The following is a 21,575-nucleotide window of genomic DNA, read 5'->3' on the forward strand; positions in this document are numbered from 1 at the left end:
TCTTGTGGAGACTCCAGACTTAAGAGTGGAGTGAGTCACTGCTGATTTCAGCAACACTGTGTTACATGTATATTATTATGTATGCAGTATATCCCAGAGCTTGATGTAGCTAAAGATGATGGTGATGTCTGTTGTCTGTGTTGATCTTTGCAGGAGATAAAGCTGGATGCAGCTGACAGCCAGTAAGATGCACAGAGATACCTGCCCTCTTTTTGTCTCTCGGCAGCTTGGTTGGTTCTGATTGGACCTCATCTCTCCACAGCATTATTATCTCATTTTTATACACACTGACAAAAGTATCAGTACATTTCATCCTGGTTTGGTTTTTGTTATCATCTTGTTTTCATCAGGGAATAAATGTTGTTACTGTTTGCACTGGTTTAGCCCTGAGAAATTTCAGATACAGACACTCGTCGGCTGCCAAGTTATATATTTAATATTTAGTTTACTGTTTGCTCGTTGTTAGAGTTTAATTAGCATCCCGGTCGTGTTGGCTGTGAGCTCCATGTTTTTGTAAAAAAAGAAAAATTCTTCTTTTTGTTTAAATGAAGTTATTATTATTGTCACTTTGTCTTCTGTGAGTTTTGTGCTTGTAATTAGGGGGTGGGTTTAAAAAATCGCTTTTAGCTTGAATAACACAATATCGATTCATTAAATCCTAGATTGATATTTAAATATAAATGTATTTTACCAGAAATGCCAGAATTTCAGTTTAACGCTCACAAACCATTTAACAACCACCAAACAGCTAAAACTGTAAATGAGAGCAAACAAACAGAATCCACACGAAGACGTAAACACAAAGCGTGAATCGTTCACCCAACGGCGCATACAGCCGACAGCTCACAGATTCTGAAGCTGCAGGTTTCGTCACTCCAACCAAATTTGACTGAACCAGCAACAAAAGAAGATCCAAACTAAGCTTCACATAAACATCGTCATGGATTCCCTCTGACTTTGGCTGTTTTGCTTCCACCACAATAAAATCACACTTCCTGCACATCTCTCTCTCTCTCTCTCAGTGTACTTCAAGAACAGTTTCCCATCAAATCTCTGTTTTCTGCATTATTCTCTTGGTTATTACGCACCAGTCTACTGTTGTGTTCAGTGCTGTTGGCCTCTGTTTTTTGTTTTTTTTGTTTTGTTTGTTTTGTTTTAAATGACCTAAAACAAAGTCTCATTTCTGCTGTTTGATACCAAAGAAATTTATACTTTTTTCATTTATACCAAATTACAAACTCTCAGCTGTGTCTCTAATCAAACCTCTGTAACTTTGCTTCACTTCAGCAGCATCAGGTAATGTTCAGATGTTGATTCGTGGTTTTCTTCAGTTTTTGTTCGACTGCAGAATCATTTTAGGGTTATCTGCTATAAAAAGCCAGAACAGGTAAATCTGCTTCATGGTTTTCTATTTTATCCTCTGATAAAGCCTCAGCTTTGTTTTTATACATTGATATAAAATTATATCTATGTGTAATCTATTTTAAAAATGTACTGATAAATGATCAGAATTATATTAATTCTGTCTGAGGCAAAATTGAATTGAATCAAATCGATTATAGAAATCGGTGATTATACCCGACCCTAGTTGTATTAATCAAATAAATGTGTATGTAAATCACTTTGGCTAAATCTCTGTTTAAAATCCCATAAGATAATAATTTTAATTAAAATGGGCTTGGCTCTGTGTGTGTGTCTTGACTTAATAACAAATATTCGCATTAATAAGAATAAGATCACACAGATGTTTTACTCACTGCTGCAGTTGTGGAGGCCACACTGAGTGCAGAGAAGGCTGACAGGCTGAGGAATGAGGAAATGAAAGTGAGTGGCACGTTGTTTAGGTGCAGTGAGGGGCGGAGTCTGCTGAGAAGAGGTGAAACGTCTTCAAGCAACTTAAAGAAGTCCAGACGCTTTTCTTTCCAAGCTCCTTAGACTATGCCAAGCTAAGCTGCACAAGGTGGCTATAAAACAGTGAACGACATAAGCAGCTGTCTCTGCGAAAGGCTTTTACTGTGAAGTCTCTGTGCATTTCATATGAAACTGCAGGCAGACCACTGTTTAATAGACCAGGCAGACAGGAAAAGCAGTTCATTAGTGTTATAAAATAAAAGCTAGCATCACCACAGGAAGTAACTTCACTTTTACCGACTCTGTGACCATCACAGATTCTGCAAAGTGTCATCAGATCTGGATCTTCTTTCACTAACAGTCAGCAAAAGTTTTATTGATGATGAAATGTGTTTACAGAGAGAAGAAGATGAAGGAGCAGCTGTCCTGCTGTACTTTGTGTCAGGACGTCCTGAAGGATCCAGTCTCTACCAGCTGTGGACACTGGTTCTGCAGACAGTGCATCTCCTCATACTGGGACCAGTCTGCTTCATCAGGAGACTCGTCCTGTCCCCAGTGTGGAGAAAGATCCAGAAGCAGAGCTGGACTGCAGACAGCCAGTCAGAGCAGCTGTGTACAAAGTAAGACTGAACATCTGTCTGCTGATGGACTCATTTGTGAAAACTGGACTTCTTGTTGTGTTTTCTTTCTATTCATAAATCCATCCCTCTGGGGCCGGGTCGCAGTTGCAGCAGCCTAAGCAGGGATGGCCAATCAATCAATCAATCAATCAATCAATCAATCTGTTATGTCTAATTGTTGAATGTTGTCATTGTGGGTCTTAAATTTGTAAGTCTCAGTTCAATCTATATGATCAAAGACATTCCTTTGATCCTGACCACCTCTCCAGCCACTCTGTGCTGGGGGAGGTTTTATTCTAGATACATCCTATCTGGAAGATCTGTTTCTTGTGATGTTGCTTCCTGCTTTTATGATCCTTTTGGTCAGCAGGAAGTCATGCATACAGAGAGACACACACACATACACACATTCTTGCACATGCATACATGCTTACACATACACACACATAGTGCCTTGTCTTAGAACCATTGGGGGGTTTTACGGTGGGAGGTGCTTGTGTTGTATTGTGTATTGTAACTGTCATGTCAATAAATAGCTACGGTGACAGCTGCTCTTGGAAGGATTTGAGCTTCAAGAGCTGGTTCTTGACCAAAACTTCCCTCGCTAGCGGGTTGAAGATGTTCTGTTATGTCTTGTGTTCTTCATGAGGAATAAGTCTCTAAACTAGCGGGGCTTGTGGAAACACAGACCCAACACAATAAATCAATCAATCAATCAGTCAAGCCTTTATTTGTCACATGCAATGTTACACATACATGTTACCCTCAGTGAAAATTTAACCCCCTTCCGACCATACATACATTGCACAAACATCACATTGGGAAGACAGTGTGTCAGTGTACATGAAAATGTGTGCGCACGTGTGTGTCCTGTGTTCAACTTGAGACAGTGTCCTTTCACCTAGTTAGGCAAAAGTCAACAGTCCTCCAGCCGACGCAGGTGGCCTTGAAGGATATAGTAATGATGATAATAATAATAATAATAATAATAATAATACATTTTATTTAAAAATAGCGCCTTTCAGAGCACCCAAGGACACTGTACAACAAATACACAATATACACAATAATAAGAGTAACAGATAAAAGATAAAGGATGCAGAGGTTTAGACATAAGCAATTTTAAACAGGTGAGTTTTGAGGGTGGACTTAAAAAGAGGGAATAAAGTAATGTTTCTGAGGTCAGGGGGTAAGGAATTCCAGAGTCGAGGGGCAGAGGAACTAAAAGCCCCGCCCCCCATTGTAATCAGACAGGAAGGAGCAGAGAGAGAAAGAGAAGATGAAGATCTGAGGCACCGGGATGGGAAGTTCATCTGTACTAAATCAGAGAGGTATGGTGGAGAGAGAGAATGAATAGCCTTAAATGTATAAAGGATTATTTTAAAATGGATGCGAAATTTAACCGGGAGCCAGTGAAGCTGCTTCAGGATTGGGGAGATGTGGTGGGTAGAGGAAGTCCTAGTAATAATACGGGCAGCAGAGTTCTGGACACGTTGGAGCTTGTTAATGGATTTTTGTGTAAGGCCAAATAATAGTGAGTTACAGTAATCAATTCAAGAGATAACAAGATTATGGACGAGAATGGCAGTGGCATGAGGAGTGAGGAAAGGGCGGAGGCGATTGATGTTACGGAGTTGAAAATATGCTGCACGTGTGACATTATTGATATGTGAATTAAAGGATAATGTGCTATCGAGAATGATACCAAAGCTTTTCACAGAGGGAGAGATAGGGACCAGCGAATTATTGATAGTGAGCGGAAAATCGTTCATTCTGGATAGCAATCGTTTAGTGCCGACCAGGAGAAGTTCTGATTTATTGCTGTTGAGTTTAAGGAAGTTGGAGGAGAACCAGGAATTGAGTTCAGCTAAGCAGAGGGTGAGGGAGGGTGGAGGAAGAGTAGAATTGGATTTGGTAGAGAGGTAAAGCTGGGTGTCATCGGCATAGCAGTGGAACTGAATGTTACATTTACGAAAATGTGTCCGAGTGGAAGAAGGTAAAGGATGGAAAGGAGGGGCCCGAGGACAGATCCCTGGGGCACCCCAGTAGATAGAGGAGAAGGCTGAGAAGTGAAGGATTTTAATTGAATGAACTGAGTGCGGTCAGACGGGTATGATTTAAACCAGGCTAATGGAGTATGAGAGAGACCAATAGAAGCTAATCTGCTAAGAAGAATGGGATGAGAGATGGTGTCAAAGGCTGCACTCAGATCAAGGAGAATAAGGATGGAGAGGAGACCAGAATCAGCTGCCATAAGAAGATCGTTTGTATTTTTATAAGAGCAGTTTCGGTGCTATGCAGAGGACGGAAACCAGACTGGAACTGTTCGTAAAGGTTATTATCAGTGAGGTGTAGATGGACTTGTGAAGCAACAATTTTTTCAAGAATTTTTGAGAGGAATGGTAGGTTGGAGATAGGACGAAAATTGTTAAAGTTGTTGGCATCTAGACCTGTTTTTTTCAGGATTGGGGTGATGGCGGCAACTTTGAAAGAAGCAGGAACAGTTCCAGTGGTGAGTGAAGAGTGAATAATAGCAGATATGAGGGGAAGGAGAGGAGGTAGACAGGCTTTGACAAGAACAGTGGGGATAGGATCAAGCTGGCAGGTAGAAGGCTTTGATTTGTGGATAGATCAGCGATATCAGTTAAAGACGGAAGTTGAAAAACAGAGAGGAAGTGAGAAGGGGTGGAGTTAAGACAGAGGAGCATTAGGGACCAAGTCTAGGTGTATTTTATGAATTTTTTCAGTGAAGAATAGCATTAGAGCGTCGCAGAAGTTAGATGAATAGAGATGAGCGGGCAGAGAATCAGGTGGCCTGTTAAAGGAGTTGAATAATGAGAATAGGGTCTTGGTGGAGTCCTCACATGAACAGATAGTGGTAGAATAATAGGCAGATTTGGTTTGACTGATACATTCCTGATAAAACAGAACATGATTATTAAACATATCCTTATGAATAGTAAGGCCAGTTTTCTTGTAAAGACGTTCAAGCCGTCGGCCTTCAGCTTTCAATAATCAGAGTTCGGGGGTGTACCAGGGTGCAGGGCGAGAGAAGAGTACAGTTCTGGCTTTTTGTGGAGCAAGAGAATTCAAACTACTACTGAGGCTATGATTATAATTAAATACTAGATCATCTTGAATAGACAGATTGTTAAGAGACAAGCAGCTAGAGAGAGCAGAAGAAATGATATCGAGATTTATATTCTTGATATTGTGGAAAGAAATAATACGAGGATTGTTAATTATGGAGAAAGTCATGTGAACATTAAAGGAGAGAAGTACATGATCCGAGATTGGCAGCTCGTCAGCTGTGCAATTGGAGGGGGTAAGTCCAGAACAACAGACTAGGTCCAAAGTATGGCCCTTAGTGTGGGTAGGGAAGTTTATGTATTGTTTAAGGCTGAAGCTATCAAAGCAGGATAAAAGGTCTTTGGTAAGAGGATGATTGCAGTTATCCACATGGACGTTGAAGTCACCCAGCAATATTATATTAGGGGAAACAGTAGCTAGGTTGGTCAGCAGATCAGCAAAGTCACTTAAAAAAACAGAATTAAATTTTGGGGGGCGGTAGATGACAGCTATGACAGTTGGGGCATGGTCAGAGAGTCAAACCACAGTCCCGTTAACTGGGAGAATTGTTGTTCCAGCCAGCCTCAGCCTTAGGGCCTTCTGGCTGGAGCCCGAGGGGTAGCCGCATTAATGAAGGTGGTGGTTGTTTGGGTTAGTGTAAACAACCTGCATCCAATTTTAAAGCGGATCTGATGTCCATCACTGGTCACCAGGCCTATCAATTTCCTGTTGAAGAGGCATGAGTACTCACAACTGGCCCATCGTCAGTCATGTCGGCAGGCCTCGTGGGGGTTGGAACAGCTGTAGTCGCTTCCTTTGTTCTTTGATAACCCAGGTCTGAGCCAGCTCCGATCAGCCAGAACTCTGTTATCATGGTTCAGAATAGGTAGTTGTCATTCAATGTCCTCCATCGAGAGTGTCGCCAGGCACACGACGCAACTGACCATCGAGTATCCAGTAGCAAACGTCTCTTCAGGACAATTGGGCTCTCTCCCTCCCTTCGTTAAGGGACCAGTTGATCAAATCCATAATTTTTGAAAGATGCATCCGCCTCCCCCAGCTTGTCTGGGGGAACACCGAGGTATTCCTACATAGCCAAGAGATATAATCTCTCCAGTATGTCCTGGGTCTGACCCGGGGCCTCCTCCCAGTGGGACATGGCCAGGACAACTCACCCAGGAGGGATCCTTGTCAGATGCCCGAACCACCTCAACTGGCTCCTTTTGATATGGAGGAGCAGCGGCTCTACTCTGAGCTTCTCCCAGATGGTTAACTCCTCACCCTATCAGTAAGGGAGAAGCCTGCCACCCTTCTGAGAAAACTAATTTCTGCCACTTGTATCAGCAAACTTGTTCTTGAGTTCACTGCTGACGACCATAGGTGAGGGTAGGAACGTAGCTCAACTGGTAAATAGAGCTTGGCCTGTTGGTACCTGTCAGCTGCCTCAGAAGTCTCACAGGCTAACCGAGCCCAATAGGACATCTGGTTTGGGGGTTACCACCACATCAGGCACCAACCACCATGTGCTCACAGCTCTGGGCAGCGGTTTCGGCAATGGAGGTGCTGAACATACTCTATTTGAACTCATTTCCCCCGACAGGAATGCTGTCAAAGCTCTGCTAGAGTGGGAGTTGAAGATCTCACGGACTGGTGTCTCTAGAAGGAATTCCCCACGCACACTCAATATATGTTTAGGCACAGGTCTCGCCTTTTTAGTGTCATTATTTTTCTTGTTTTTCAGCAGATGTTGGTCTGCAGGAGGTTTTAGATGAACATAAGATCAGTCTGAGGAGGAGATGTGTGAGTGATGAAACAGGAAGTAGAACCCTCCTCAACAGGATCTACACTGAGCTCTACATCACAGAGGGACAGAGGGAAGAGGTTCATACTCAACATGAGGTGAGGCAGCTGGAGACAGCTTCCAAGATGGACGCCCTCCATGACGCTCCAATCAGGTGCCAGGACATCTTTAAAGCCTTACCTGACCAACAGAGACCCATCAGAGTGGTTCTGACCAACGGCGTGGCTGGTGTTGGAAAAACCTTCTCAGTGCAGAAGTTCACTCTGGACTGGGCAGAGGGCTTGGAGAACCAACATGTCAGTGTGGTGGTTCTGCTTTCATTCAGGGAGCTGAACCTGATCAGAGATGAGCAGTACAGTCTTCTGGAGCTGCTCCATGTTTTCCATCCAACATTACAGAAGGTCACAGCAGAGAAGCTGGCTGTCTCTCAGCTTTTGTTCATCTTTGACGGCCTGGATGAAAGCAGACTTTCATTGGATTTCACCAACAGGAAGCTGCTGTCTGATGTCACACAGAAGTCATCAGTCAGCCAGCTGCTGACAAACCTCATCCAGGGGAATCTGCTTCCCTCGGCTCTCGTCTGGATAACTTCCCGACCTGCAGCAGCCAATCAGATCCCTCCTACATGTGTTGACAGGCTAACAGAAGTACGAGGCTTCACTGACGCCCAGAAGGAGGAGTACTTCAGGAGGAGATTCAGTGATGAAGAGCTGTCCAGCAGAATCATCTCCCACATGAAGACATCCAGGAGCCTCCACATCATGTGTAGAATCCCAGTCTTCTGCTGGATCACTGCTACAGTTCTGGAGCACATGTTGACTACAGAGCAGAGAGGAGAGTTGCCCAAGACCCTGACTGACATGTACTCACACTTCCTGCTGGTTCAGACAAAGAGGAAGAAGAACAAGTACCACGAGGGACATGAGACGAGTCCACAGGAGCTGACGGAGGCTGACAGGGAAGTTCTTCTGAAGCTGGGGAGGCTGGCGTTTGAACATCTGGAGAAAGGAAACATCATGTTCTACCAAGAAGACCTGGAGCAGTGTGGTCTGGATGTGACAGAGGCCTCGGTGTACTCAGGAGTTTGTACAGAGATCTTCAAAAGAGAGTGTGTGATCTTCCAGAAACCAGTCTACTGCTTTGTTCATCTGAGCATTCAGGAGTTTCTGGCTGCGGTCTACATGTTCCACTGTTTCACCAGCAGGAAGACAAAGGTGCTGAGGGATTTTCTGGATATCTGGCATAATATCCCATCACTTATTGAGCTCCTTTCAGAAACCATGAGAGAATCGCTGAGAAGTAAAACCGGCCACCTGGACCTGTTTGTCCGCTTCCTTCATGGCCTCTGTCTGGAATCCAACCAGAGACTCTTAGGAGGTCTGCTGGGTCAGACAGAGAAAACCCAGAAACCATCCAGAGAGTCATCAACAACCTGAAGAAGATGAACAGTGATAAAATCTCTCCTGACAGAAGCATCAACATTTTTTACTGTCTGATAGAAATGAATAACCTCTCAATACATCAGGATATCCAAGAATTTTTGAAGTCAAAAAACAGATCAGAGAGACTCTTTGAGATCCACTGCTCAGCTCTGGCCCACATGCTGCAGATGTCAAAAGAGGTTCTGGAAGAGTTGGACCTGCAGAAATACAACACATCAGACCAAGGACGACACAGACTGATTCCAGCTGTGAGGAACTGCAGAAAGGCTCGGTGAGTCCAGATGTGATCATTTACACCATAAATCAGTGTAGACTGGTAGATTTGTTTTTAATACGTAGACAGTACAAAATCATTTTCTTTTCTTTTAGTTTTACATTTCTTTTGTTTTAGTTTTACATTCAGCTTTCCTTTGGTGAAAGAAAAGCTCAGCAGTTTTTCACACAGTAAAAGCAGTATGAGGCCACTCATACTTAGGGGGTTATTGTCATTGGATCCTTAGAACACCTGGGTGGATGATGTAGATGATGGTGGTGGCTCAGTTTTTTGGTGATTAAATACAATAAATACATAGATTTCCGTAATTGTTGGATAACATTTAAATAATATGACAGGAAAATGCAGCCATTTAAAGTCACTTTAAATCCAGCTGAAATCAATTTATTTATTTTATATTTATTAGAAGGCTCAATCATGTGTTGTTGTGAATGTATTTAAATGTAACATTCACTGGCTGGTAAAGATTTTGTTTTCATCTGGATGTGGGAGACTTTCTGTGTCTTTCTCTGTCAGCCACTGTGTTTGTATAGAGGTGGAGAGCAGTTACCTTATTCTGTCTCAGGCTCATAATTAGTGACATAGTGAGTGGTTCAAGCTCCATGAATCACTGGAATCACAAACACAAACTGCCTACACCAACAGAAATGGCCTCTGCTACTCAAAAACACAACCTTCCAAAACTGCTCCAGATGACCTCAACAACAGAAACTGTCCTTGCTGCTCCGCCACACACAGTTGAGCTTTTTTGCATTAATGTACACTCAGTCTGTCTTTATAACACAGATTGTATATTTTCTATAATCACAGACTGGCTCAGTGTGGACTCTCAGAGACTCACTATGAAGTTGTGGTCTCAGCTCTGAAGTCCAACCCCTCCCATCTGACGGAGCTGGACATGAGTGGAAACAAGCTGCAAGGTTCAGGCGTGAAGCTTCTGTGTGCTGGACTGGAGAGTCCAAACTGTCGACTGGAGACTCTGAGGTGAGTTCACTGACTGCAGCTGTTGTTGTTTTTCTATATTTCAGATCTTTGATTTATGTTTGAAACTTTCTTTAGTTCCTAAATGTTCAGGATGTGTCTGAAGACAAATGTGAAGAAGTTTGAGTGCTTTCAGAAATGTTGTCTCTTGCCAAATGACTGAACAACAGTTTTTCCTTTTGGCTCCAAATAGAAGTGACAGGCTAGTATGAGGATGTTGATCTCATTCAATTAAACATTTAAAGCATTCCGCTTTGTTTTTCAAATTTTACTCCACTCAGCCATTTAAACTAATTGTCGTTCAGAAATCATAAAAAATTAAACTAAATATTGAAGCTCACTATTTCTATTATTGCTGGAGAAGCAACATGTTCATTCAGTATCAGCTTTTATATTCTCACTTTTCTGCTGTGAACACATTATGAATACTGAATGACTTCAAACAGGAAGTCAAGCTTTGTTAAGCTGATACCTTTTACATTTTTATTCAGATTGGAGAAATGCAGTTTGTCAGATATCAGCTGTGATTATCTGGCCTCTGCTTTGAAGTCCAACCCCTCCCATCTGAAACATCTGGACTTGAGTCTTAACATGATCCAAGATTCAGGATTGGAGCGGCTATGTGGTTTTCTGGAGGATCCACACGGGGGACTGCAGACTCTGAGGTTAGACACCACGTTGTTATGATATGTAAATCCAGAGAACTTAAATTTTCAATTCTATGGATTTAACAGAATTTTATCTTACTGTAGTAGGAAGTCGTTACCAGTTTACTGGGTAAGAAGCAATTAACATTAATCACACACCAGTCAAAACACCCAAAAGTTCATTTTAACTCTCAAGAACTTATTGACAATTTATGAACAACATAGATGTCCTGCCAGTGTCAGTGTGTCTCTCCCTGCAAAGTCTTTGGGTTTTTTCTCTTACAAAATATTTTATAAGTAAGTAAAGTTTATTTATTAAGTGCTTTTCATACACAGGTAGTCACAAAGCTCTGTGCAAGGTTAAAATAAACAGAACGTAAAGTACCAAAACAGACAATACAATGTAAATAAATGTAAATAAAAAAAATAAAAAATAAAAAATAACAACAACAACAAAATTGCTCAACAGAAGGCTTGTTTAAACAGAAAAGTTTTAACTGCATTTTAAAGGATTCCACAGAGTCCACCAAACGTAGCTGTGGTCGTAGACTTGCGGTGCCCGAAGCCGGACTCAATAACCAATGTACTTTAAAAGAACCGATCAAAAGACTTGTTCCAAGGTCTCACCTAACTCCTACTACACCTGAGTTTTGGCATCAGCCGCTGCCAGAGCTGCACTCCGCCTGGCCTGAAGGTACCTGTCAGCAGCCTCTGATAACAGATAACACTCCTGTATGTATAATGTGTAGGTACAAAAATACTTTAGTCTATTTGGTGTAGATTAAACTTGCTCAGAATCATCAGATTGAGTATGTAGACTGAATGACCCAGAGGTGTACTGAGGAGTACAAGGTGAACAGGAATAGAGACAGCATATAGTCCATTGTTGAGCTCCTGTATAAGAATTAGATAACTTTATTAATCTCTAAGGAAATTATGTAGTTACAGTCACTCTAGGGCAGGGGTCTCAAACAAGCGGCCCGCGGGCCATTTGCGGCCCACGGGCCATTTGCGGCCCACGTCACCTCTACTTGCGGCCGGCATATAGATGTGAAGAAATATTTTTTAAAAATTATTATTCGAAAAATGATTTAATATGACGGCAGAGTGGTACAAGCATGGCCCTTTAAGACTGTAGCCTCGTGGGCGGTGTAGTCCGTGCTGCAGGGAGAACATGTGGGACCGCCCCTCCCGCTGTGTGTGTGTGAGGGAGGGAGAAAAAGGAAAGTCGAAAAGTACGAGGTGCTACCGAGCAGAAACGGGAGATGGAAGCAGTGCCTGACCAGCCCAGTTGTAAGTAAGCTGTAAATACTCGACTGTACACTGTGTTCGGGTTTTCCTCCGAAACAATCAAGTTCTGCTGGAGCAGCCTTTCAACGCCTCTCTCTGTCTCTCGCTAGCAAAGTTGACCCAGACAGTAAAGCTAGTTCCCGGCTACGAGCCCGACACAGAACCCGAAGTATTAGGCAGAGGTCTCCTTACCACAGTTCGGAGCCACGGACCTGGCCAAGGTAACAAGAGAGTGCAAACATGTTGAGGGCTGTGTTAGTTCAGTGAGAGATTTATTTGTAAAGAAAACAATTTTCACTTGCAGTCGAAAACTAATGTGCACGCTTATGCCTGCATTTTTATTTTGTTAAATGCAAACAAAATTGTAGCAGAAGTGCTGCCACGTGTCTGGCCAGAAAGAGCTGTTTATTTGGTAGTTCAATGAAACTACTGTACTATACTGCTGAGTGACTGTCTTCTGCTCGTCAAATACATTTCATTGCATTTTCATTGCAGTTAAGAGTGAGAAAAAAATTGTGTTCATGTTTGCAATTTTGTCTTGTTACACAGTATATGGAATTAAATAAAACAAACAAAACACTACATTTTAGGAAATATTAGTGGGTGTTTTCTTGTTTGTTTTTTGTACTACTTGAACACTAAAGTGGCCCTCCAATGAGATGACGGTGCCAGAAGTGGCCCGTGGCTTATTTGAGTTTGAGACCCCTGCTCTAGGGCAATAACAGTAACAGACTGAACTGCATTAAACAATACAATATATTACAGACTTTAGAAAGATATAAGAAATAGCTCTAATATATACAAATGGCTCAATTATAGATCCATCCATCCATTCTCTTCCACTTATCCTTGTCAGGCTCGCACGGTGGGCTGGAGCCTATCCCAGCTACCATAGGGTGAGAGGCGGGGCACACCCTGGACAGATCACCAGTCTGTCACAGGGAAACACATTTAACCGTTCACACTCAAATTCATAACTATGAACAATTTAGAGTTACCAGTCAACTCAGCTGGGAAGCTGAGGTAACCAGAGAGAATGCAAACTGGGCCAAATATACCATATACACACATATACAAATATATAAATACAGATTATACAATAGGGATAAATAGAATAAACAGGAATAAGAATACCAGGGAATTGCACATTTCAACTTTTGTGAGTCTATTACACCGTTGGATGTTAAAAGAGAGAGAGAGAGAAAAAATATCTAAATATGTATAAAATATTGCACAGTGACAAAGGCACTACAGATTAGTTGTTCCCCCCTCCTTTGTCCCCGTTTCCCCACCCTCTCCCCTCCAGAGAGGAGTTAAACAGTTTGATGGTGTGTGGGACAAAGGAGTTTTTAAGCCTGTTGGTCGTTGACTTGGGGAGAAGCAACCTGTCACTGAACAGACTCCTCTGGTTGTTTATGGCCATATGCAGATGATGCCCAGCATTGTCCATAATGTCCAACAGGTTCTTTATTGTAGTAGTCCACGAGATGACAGACTTCTGAGCATCACGTCTGTGCTGAAGATTGTCTCCTTGGCATCTTTGCTTAGGGCTTGTTATTGTGCTGCCATCACCAGAACCTCTGTGTTGTCTTTTTCTAGCCACTATTAGGCTTAGGCTATATGTGTCTGGTTCATAATAAATTACATTAATTAGAGTCTCACTGTTGGACACATTGCATCATATAATCTGAAAAACAGTGAAACCCTCAATGATTTAAACCCGAAACTGTCGAATAAGCTTTTTTCTTTTCCTCTTTATACAGACTGGAGTGGTGCAGTTTGTCACAGGTCAGCTGTTATTATCTGGCCTCAGCTATGAAGTCCAACCCCTCCCATGTGAAACATCTAGTCCTGAGGGGGAACAACCTGCAGGATTTAGGAGTGAAGCAGCTGTGTGGTTTCCTGGAGAGTCCCCGCTGTAGACTGGAAACACTGAGGTCAGACGCTATGTTTTAGTTATGTTAAAGAGGCTGCAGACATTAGGCTGATATTAATAATAAAATAATAATGGATTGCATTTATATAGCGCTTTTCGAGACCCTCAAAGCGCTTTACAATTCCACTATTCATTCACTCTCACATTCACACACTGGTGGAGGCAGCTACAGTTGTAGCCACAGCTGCCCTGGGACAGACTGACAGAAGCGAGGCTGCCATCGGCCCCTCTGGCCATCACCAGTAGGCGGTAGGTGAAGTGTCTTGCACAAGGACACAACGACTGACACTGTCCGAGTCAGTGCTCAAACCGGCAACCTTCCGATTACAAGACGAACTGCCAACTCTTGAGCCACGATCGGCGATCGCAGAATTATAGTGATCTACAATCAGGATCTTCATTGTGCACTCTTCTGGTTTTGGTTCAGTCAGTATCTGGTGTGGCCACCATTTGCCTCACACAGTGTAAAACCGTTGCATAGAGTTGATCAGGTTGTTGATTGTGGGCTGTGGAACATTGGTCCGCTCCTCTTCAATAGCTGAGCGATTTTGCAGAATATTGGCAGGAACTGGAACACGCTGTAATATACCCCGGATCCAGAGCATCCCAAACATACTCGATACTTCCAAATATTGTGTACAGATCCTTGCAATATGGGGCTGTGCATTATCATCCGGCAACATGACGGTTGTGGATGAATGGCACAACAATGGGCCTCGGGATTTTGTCACGGTATCTCTGTGCATTTACAATACGAGCAATAAAATGCACCCGTGTTCGTTGTCCATAACTTACGCCTGGCCATACCAGAACTGCACCGCCACCATGGGCAACTCGATCCACAACAGTGACGTCAGCAAACCACTCACCCATACGATGCCACACACAGATTGTTGCTGCACATGTCCGGGTGGCTGGTCTCAGATGATCCTAGAGGTGAACATGCTGGATGTGGAGGTACTTCCAAATTCTCTGAAACGCCTTTGGAGACGGCTCATGGCAGAGAAATGAACATTCATTTCATGGGCAACAGCTCTGGTAGACATTACTGCACACTCCCTCAGAAGTTGCAACATCTGTTGCATTGTGCTGTGTGATCAACCTGCACATTTCAGAGTGACCTTTTATTGTGGGCAGTGTAAGGCACACCTGTGCAATATTCATGCTGTCTAATCAGCACCTTGATAGGCCACACCTGTGAGGTGGGATGTATTACCTCGGCAAAGGAGAAGTGCTCACTAACACAGATTTAGACAGATTTGTGAACAATATTTGAGAGCAATGGGTCTTTTTTGTGGGAGGAATGGGAGGAAAAACAAAGGTGTTGTGTTTATATTTTTGTTCAGTGTAAATACTCTAGTAATCTTATTCATATTTGAAATAATAACTGCAATCAAGGTGGCTCCTCTGACTTTTGTTCATGAAGTTAATGTAGCTGAAGCTCTTCATGTGGTTAGTGACGGGTAACAGCTAACCAGGAAATCTTCTCTTCTGAATGGAAACATGTAGACGGACTCAGGGGCAGAAGGTCTGAGCAGTGAAGAAGAGCCTCAGAAATGAGAGCAGAAGGAAAAAGGAACGGTCAGCTTTGTTTTTGATTGGCTGGAAGAGTGGAAGGTCAAAGATGTTACAGACACAGGAAGTGACCTTATAGTCAAGGCTGGAGCAGCTGGGCTGTTCTGGGTTTCTCTGATTTTGCTGTCCTGGTCCTGATGCTGTGAAACCAGAGGGCAGCATATACATATTTACATATATGAAATTCTTTCAAACTGTTCTTTTAACCTTGAAACATAAAGGACTGTGGTTGAAACAAACATGTGCACACACAAACACATTTAAGCTGTTTGGATCGACACTGTCAGCAGATTATAAAACACTGAATGATTTCAAGTAAAAAATCCAACACACATATCTTTTATTCGTTATTTAGGCTGAGCATCTGCAGCTTGTCACAGATCAGCTGTGTTTATCTGACCTCAGCTCTGACGTCCAACCCCTCCCATCTGAAACATCTGGACCTGTGTCACAATTACAAGCTGCAGGATTCAGGAGTGAAGCAGCTGTGTGGTTTTCTGCAGAGTCCATACTGCAGACTGGAAACTTTGAGGTCAGTCACCATGTTGTGTGTGGATGTACATGATAAAAACATTGTGGTGGCATTAAACTGCAGATGTCGGCCTTCATGTAGAGTAGGCCCATTATGGCAAAATCTGATTATCTAACAAAATATTCATTATAAAAAAGCACCATGCAACCATGCAAGTTAAAAGACATCAGAAAGAAAGTAAGGAGGAGGTGGTGAGGGACACAGGGTCGTCTGGTTTGAAGTTAGGCCTGAACTATAGCAGCTGTTTCTGACCACAGGCGACCAGTGGTCCCTGTTGGCCCACAGCTTCTGGTGGGGCTGGTCAAGATTAAAGTCCGTTTCTAGTGTTATGAAAGTGTCTCTTTTTTAATTTGGCTAAATCACTGGGCCATAACCATACTGTGGACCATTCACTCTTAATTAAACAGCCATGAGCATGGAAAACAGACAAATCCTAATTTCTCTGACACTCACTAGTATATCCGAGAATAAAAAGCAGTGAAACCACACAATCATAAGCAAAGATGAGAAGCACACTGAACAGGTTAGATAAACACAGACCAGTATAGAGTCTTTGGTCCAGACTGGAACAACTGTGTGCCCAGTTTGAGCTCTCTTCAGTCCTGTGACCTGACAGACCCAGAGGGGCCATCACATCACATTTAGAAGCTCCCCTAATGGAGCCACAACACATGTCCAATACTTAGTCTGTCTTGTTGGACCAACTGGAAGAAATGATTCAAGGACTTAGTCACAGAACAGAGATTCAAATCTCCAAAATCCAACTGGCTGCATCAGGACATATAGTCTGAAACTCTGCACAGTTTCCTGTTTGAAGCTGATTCCTGTTGGCTTCAGCTGTTTGGAGTTTCCATTTTCTAAACTTCTACATTCTGAACCTTCTTCAGCTCTGAACAGATGATTTCAAGCTCACACTTTGTCTAATAAACATAAGTGATTTCAATTGAGAGTTATTTAATAAACTTGTGCTTTATTTTTCCTCCGCGTTTTTCTAAACTCATCTTTTCTTTATGCAGATTGGAGTACTGCTTTATATCAGCTGTTGGCTGTGAATATCTGCACTCAGCTCTGACATTCAACCCTACCCATCTGCGAGAGCTGGAGCTGAGAGGAAACAACCTGCAGGATCTACATGTGAAGCAGCTGTCAGATCTTGTAGAGAATTCACACTATAGCCTGGAAACTCTGAGGTCAGTAAATGGTTGTAGTTAGTCAATGTTGCTTCAGTGGTATTGTATTAAACATGGTTAACTTCTCTAGTAATGAAGTGTGAACAAGTTTGTTGTGGACGTACCATATTTTCCGCACTATAAGGCGCACTTAAGATCCTTTAATTTTCTCAAAAATCGACAGTGTGCCTTATGTATGAATTCTGGTTGTGCTTACTGACCTCGGACTGATTTTATGTGCTACACGGCGCTCAAAAATCTGTCAAAAATGTTTAAGTACGACTTTGGTAAGAGATGAAGCCGCACCGCTTGATGGATTGTCGCACCATTACAGCTACCGTAGTCTGGAGCCTCGCGGAGTAATCTGGGTCGTAAACGCCGTCTGCTTCAGGTCCCAAAGTCAAACAAACACTGCAGCATCACTGAGAGTTACAAACTGTCTAAATTCTTTCATCTTTAATACAATGATCAGTGTTGCTGCTTTACCAGGTGTAACAATTAAGTTTAACATCCAGGCATCCATGAAAACAGGATTCATTAAATTTAACGGAAATAGAAGTTAGCAGGAAGTTAGCTCGCTAGCTTCCACCTAAACATGATATAGCATGTTCTGACTGAGAGATTTCTGAAAGAATTCAAATGTACAGCTCTGCTATCACTTCCAACATAAATGAAGACAGAAAACTAAACAGCAGTGACGTTTGTCGGGTTACTGAAGTTTTTTTCAAGTCTTTTCAAGGTTTGAAAGTGCTTGAATTTCAGATATGGTGCTTAAAAGTGCTTGAAAGTGTAACTTTCATTCACCACAAATAACTATCTGATTCAATAGTTTTCTTATCAGATAGAAAAATAAAATGATTCGCAAAATGTAAAAGCAAAATTTCCCTGCCTGTGCTGCTTTGCCTCTGTCTGTTTTTGTTGTTTTTTTTTTGCCTGTCCCGTTTGGCTCTTTTGCATCAGAATTATTGTCTAAAGGCGAAGAAAGATGCCCAACGGATTTACTTTTCTAAATTGACCATCCCAGCCTTGCCGTAATGGTCTATTTGATTCACCTTTTATTGTTTATTTTATTTTTTATTTTCACTTGCTAAATACGGGACAGATTTGACTGGGGAAAAGAAAGGGGAGAAAGAAAGAGGGAGAAAAAAAACAGCGGAGAAGAGGGACGGGGATAAAGGGCAAAAAACAAAAACCAACAAAATAAGCAGACAAAAAATACATATATCAATCACCTGGATCACCTGTTGAGAAAGAAAAACGAAAACAAGCAGAAGAAGACGAGAGAAATAGAATAAACAACATCATGATCATCTATGGGAATATAACAGTAAATACTAAATGTTAAACATTATTGTGCAGCACGTAAGATCGACAGCGCACAGTGTGCTTTGAGGTAGGAGCCAAAAAGGGTGTAGTTTGTGTGTGTGAGCACCCGTGTGTACACCTGTGAGCATGGATGCGCTTGTTTTTAAAAGGTTCCTACATGTAATGATCTGATCTCCCGTGTTTTAAATGCACTTTAGAACAACACGCAGCAACACTACACATGAGCGAGAGGAGGGAGGTTTGGGGTCTTCACACACCCCTGTTCTCTGCTAGCCATCGGGGTGGGGGGGAGCTTGAAGGAGGTGTTGGCCGTCTGATTGGGGCCTCCCTGCTGCTGCGGAGCCTGGGGCGGTCTGCTTGCCTCCACCCCGGGGGAAAGGGTAACATCTCCTGGGTCTAGGTGCCGTTTCCCCCTCCAGGGGCGAGGGTACCTGGACCCGGGGTGTAGAGTTTGTTTGGGGAGTGTGATTGTGTGTACATGTCCATGTATGTCTATCCCTGTGTTGGGTGAGTGCTGAGTATTTTATATGTGTGCATGAGGGTGGGAATGCATGTTTGTGTCTGTGTGTGCCTGTTTGTCTGTGTCTATATGTCAGGTCAGGTCTTACACTCCACCTCTCTGGGAACTCCCAGGCCCTCCAAAGGCCTATCTCCCCTCACCACACTCCCTGCCAGTGACTGATGCCCTCAGGGGTCGGTGCATTGGTGGTTCTTGGTGTCCGTGGCTGGGCGCTCAGGTATGTACCAGCTCACTCCCGGTGACTACTTGGCGGGGCCTGGTGCCTGTTACTCGGTCAGGCCTCTTCCGGGGCAATAGGGGCCCTCAGGCCTCTGGCCTCTGGGCCTGTGGCTCGGTTCACTCTGGCACAGCTGGCTGCCGGCAGAGCCGGCGGGCACGCCACTGCAGCCCCCTCTGGCTTCTGCTCCGTAGCTACTGGGTGACCCCTCATCTGGGGCTCTCCTCAGCTCTTCCCAGGAGGGTGGCACGATGCCCCTCCGGTGGTCCTCCTTGGGCTCTCGCACTCTGGGGCCTCTGGATGTCTGGAGCCTGGATCTCCTCCATGCCTGCTTCATGCCCTGGGGGGCGGAGCTATGGCTCTCTACATCCTCTAGCAGACCGTTACATGGGGAAACCTTTTGAATACAAGCGCGCTGATCCACACAGGTGTGCACACGGGTGTTCACTGTTCATAGACATAAACTACACCTTTCTTGGCTGCTATTTCCAAGCACATTGTGCGCTGTCGGTCCTGCTTGCTACACAACAACATTCAATAGTTAGTATTTACTGCTGTTTACACTGAGCTAGATTAACGTGATGGTGTTGTGTTTAGTATGTTGCTCTGGTTTTTTTTGCTTGTTTTCTTTTCTTTTTCTCTCAACAGGTGATCCAGGAGGTTTTTTTTCTCTCTCTCTTTTTAAGTTTCCTTTCTCACTGTCCCTCTTCCCTTCTGTTTTTCCTTTTCCCAAAAAACAAAAATGTGTTTATCGTCAGCACCTGCACATTAAACTACTTAAACATTATAAATGTCTTCAAGCTCACACTGAGGCCTGTGGTTCACTATCAGCCACTGATAGTGTTGGGAAGGTTACTTTTAAAATGTATTCCACTACAGATTACAGATTACATGCCCCAAAATGTATTTTGTAACGTATTCTGTTACGTTACTCAATGAGAGTAACGTAACAGAATATTTTGGATTACTTAATATATTACCATGCTACATGAATGTACTATTGCTGTGTGATTTATTACTATTACTGAAGGTTACTCTCCATACCAACACCAACTAGATGTTTAAATCTTAATATAAATGAGTAACAGTAGGTGGACATTAGGTAAGGCTGCACTTTTTGCAGCGATCTCGTATAGAAAACTATTCCACGCGTATATAAAACAGGTCCGCGGCTCTGAACCGTAGTAAAGGGACCTCTGGCTAATACGTCGGGTTCGTGTCGGGCTCGTAGCTGAAAACTAGCTTTACTTTGTTGTCTGGATCAACTTTGCTAGCGAGAGACAGAGAGAGGCGTTGAAAGGCTGCTCCAACCGAACTTATTGTTTCAGAGGAAAACACGAGCACAGCGTACAGTCGAGTCTTGATAGCTTACTTACAGCTGGGCTGCACTGCCCAAGGCTACATTCTTTAGGGCTGTGCCTGTAACACTCTGCCTTCATGTTAAATTTTTTGAACAATAATTTTTCATTATGTGGACCGCAAGTAGGGGTGACATGGGCTGCGAGACTGAGATAAATGTGCTGGAAAAGCTTGAAATGGGACATTGAAAGTGCTTAAAAAGTGCTTGAATATGACCCTGAAAAAAGCGTATGAACCCTATCTCTGGAAACACTCGTTTATCTCCTCTGCTCTTCCTCCTTCTCTCTGCAGGTGGTGATGATGGTAAACAGGACGGTGTGTGTGCTGAGAGAGGAGCAGCTGTGTCCTGATGATCCAGAGAGGTTGAAGCAGCAGCAGTTTGTGTGTAGAGACGCTCTGACTGGGCCATGTTACTGGGAGGTGGAGAGGAGAGCTTCATCCAGCAGTGACTGACAGAGGAATGAAGTGCAGATGACTGTCAGTGCTGCAGAGTGAACTGCTCTGAGAACAGCTCCACTGTCAGACACAATGTAGAGTCCAGCATCATCCCTGTGTGTCCCTCTGGATCTGACAGAGGATCATCAGTGTATCTGGACTGCTCTGCTGCTGCTCTGTCCTTCTACAGTCTCTGCACAGTCTCTGTCTCACTCTGGCTTCACACCCTCCTGGATCAAACTCACCTGGAAAGGCTTTCAAACATCACTGATTAATAAACATAATGTTTTTATAAGATTGATGTCACGTTTTCATGTTTGTGTGCAGTTTCACTGTTTTTTTTATTAGAAATAATTAAATTGTTGCTTAAATTTATACAAAATGTCAGAAATCTGCACTGACATGAAGGTATAACTGGACATCTTTGACTACAGTTTGTTTTTACCATTAATTGTTTTGCCTTGTTTGGTTTCATTGTTTTCAGTGTAACCGGTGTGATTCTGCGTTGTGTCTGATAAAAAAGGTAAAAGA

At 43.0% G+C, this 21,575-nt stretch overlaps 1 pseudogene across 1 annotated transcript; it reads left to right on the plus strand.

The window, feature by feature from the left end:
- Positions 1–2,250: 2,250 nt before the first annotated feature.
- Positions 2,251–21,290, plus strand: LOC146380896 (protein NLRC3-like; annotated as a pseudogene). Its single transcript, XR_014801382.1, has 8 exons — positions 2,251–2,471; positions 7,282–9,054; positions 9,868–10,041; positions 10,530–10,703; positions 13,739–13,912; positions 15,892–16,018; positions 17,035–17,208; positions 20,901–21,290. The product of XR_014801382.1 is annotated as a protein NLRC3-like (transcript).
- Positions 21,291–21,575: the final 285 nt, after the last annotated feature.

The sequence above is a fragment of the Perissodus microlepis genome, chromosome 9, assembly GCF_051167445.1.
Source record: "Perissodus microlepis isolate ML-2025 ecotype Zambia chromosome 9, ASM5116744v1, whole genome shotgun sequence".
Taxonomy (NCBI): Eukaryota; Metazoa; Chordata; class Actinopteri; order Cichliformes; family Cichlidae; genus Perissodus; species Perissodus microlepis.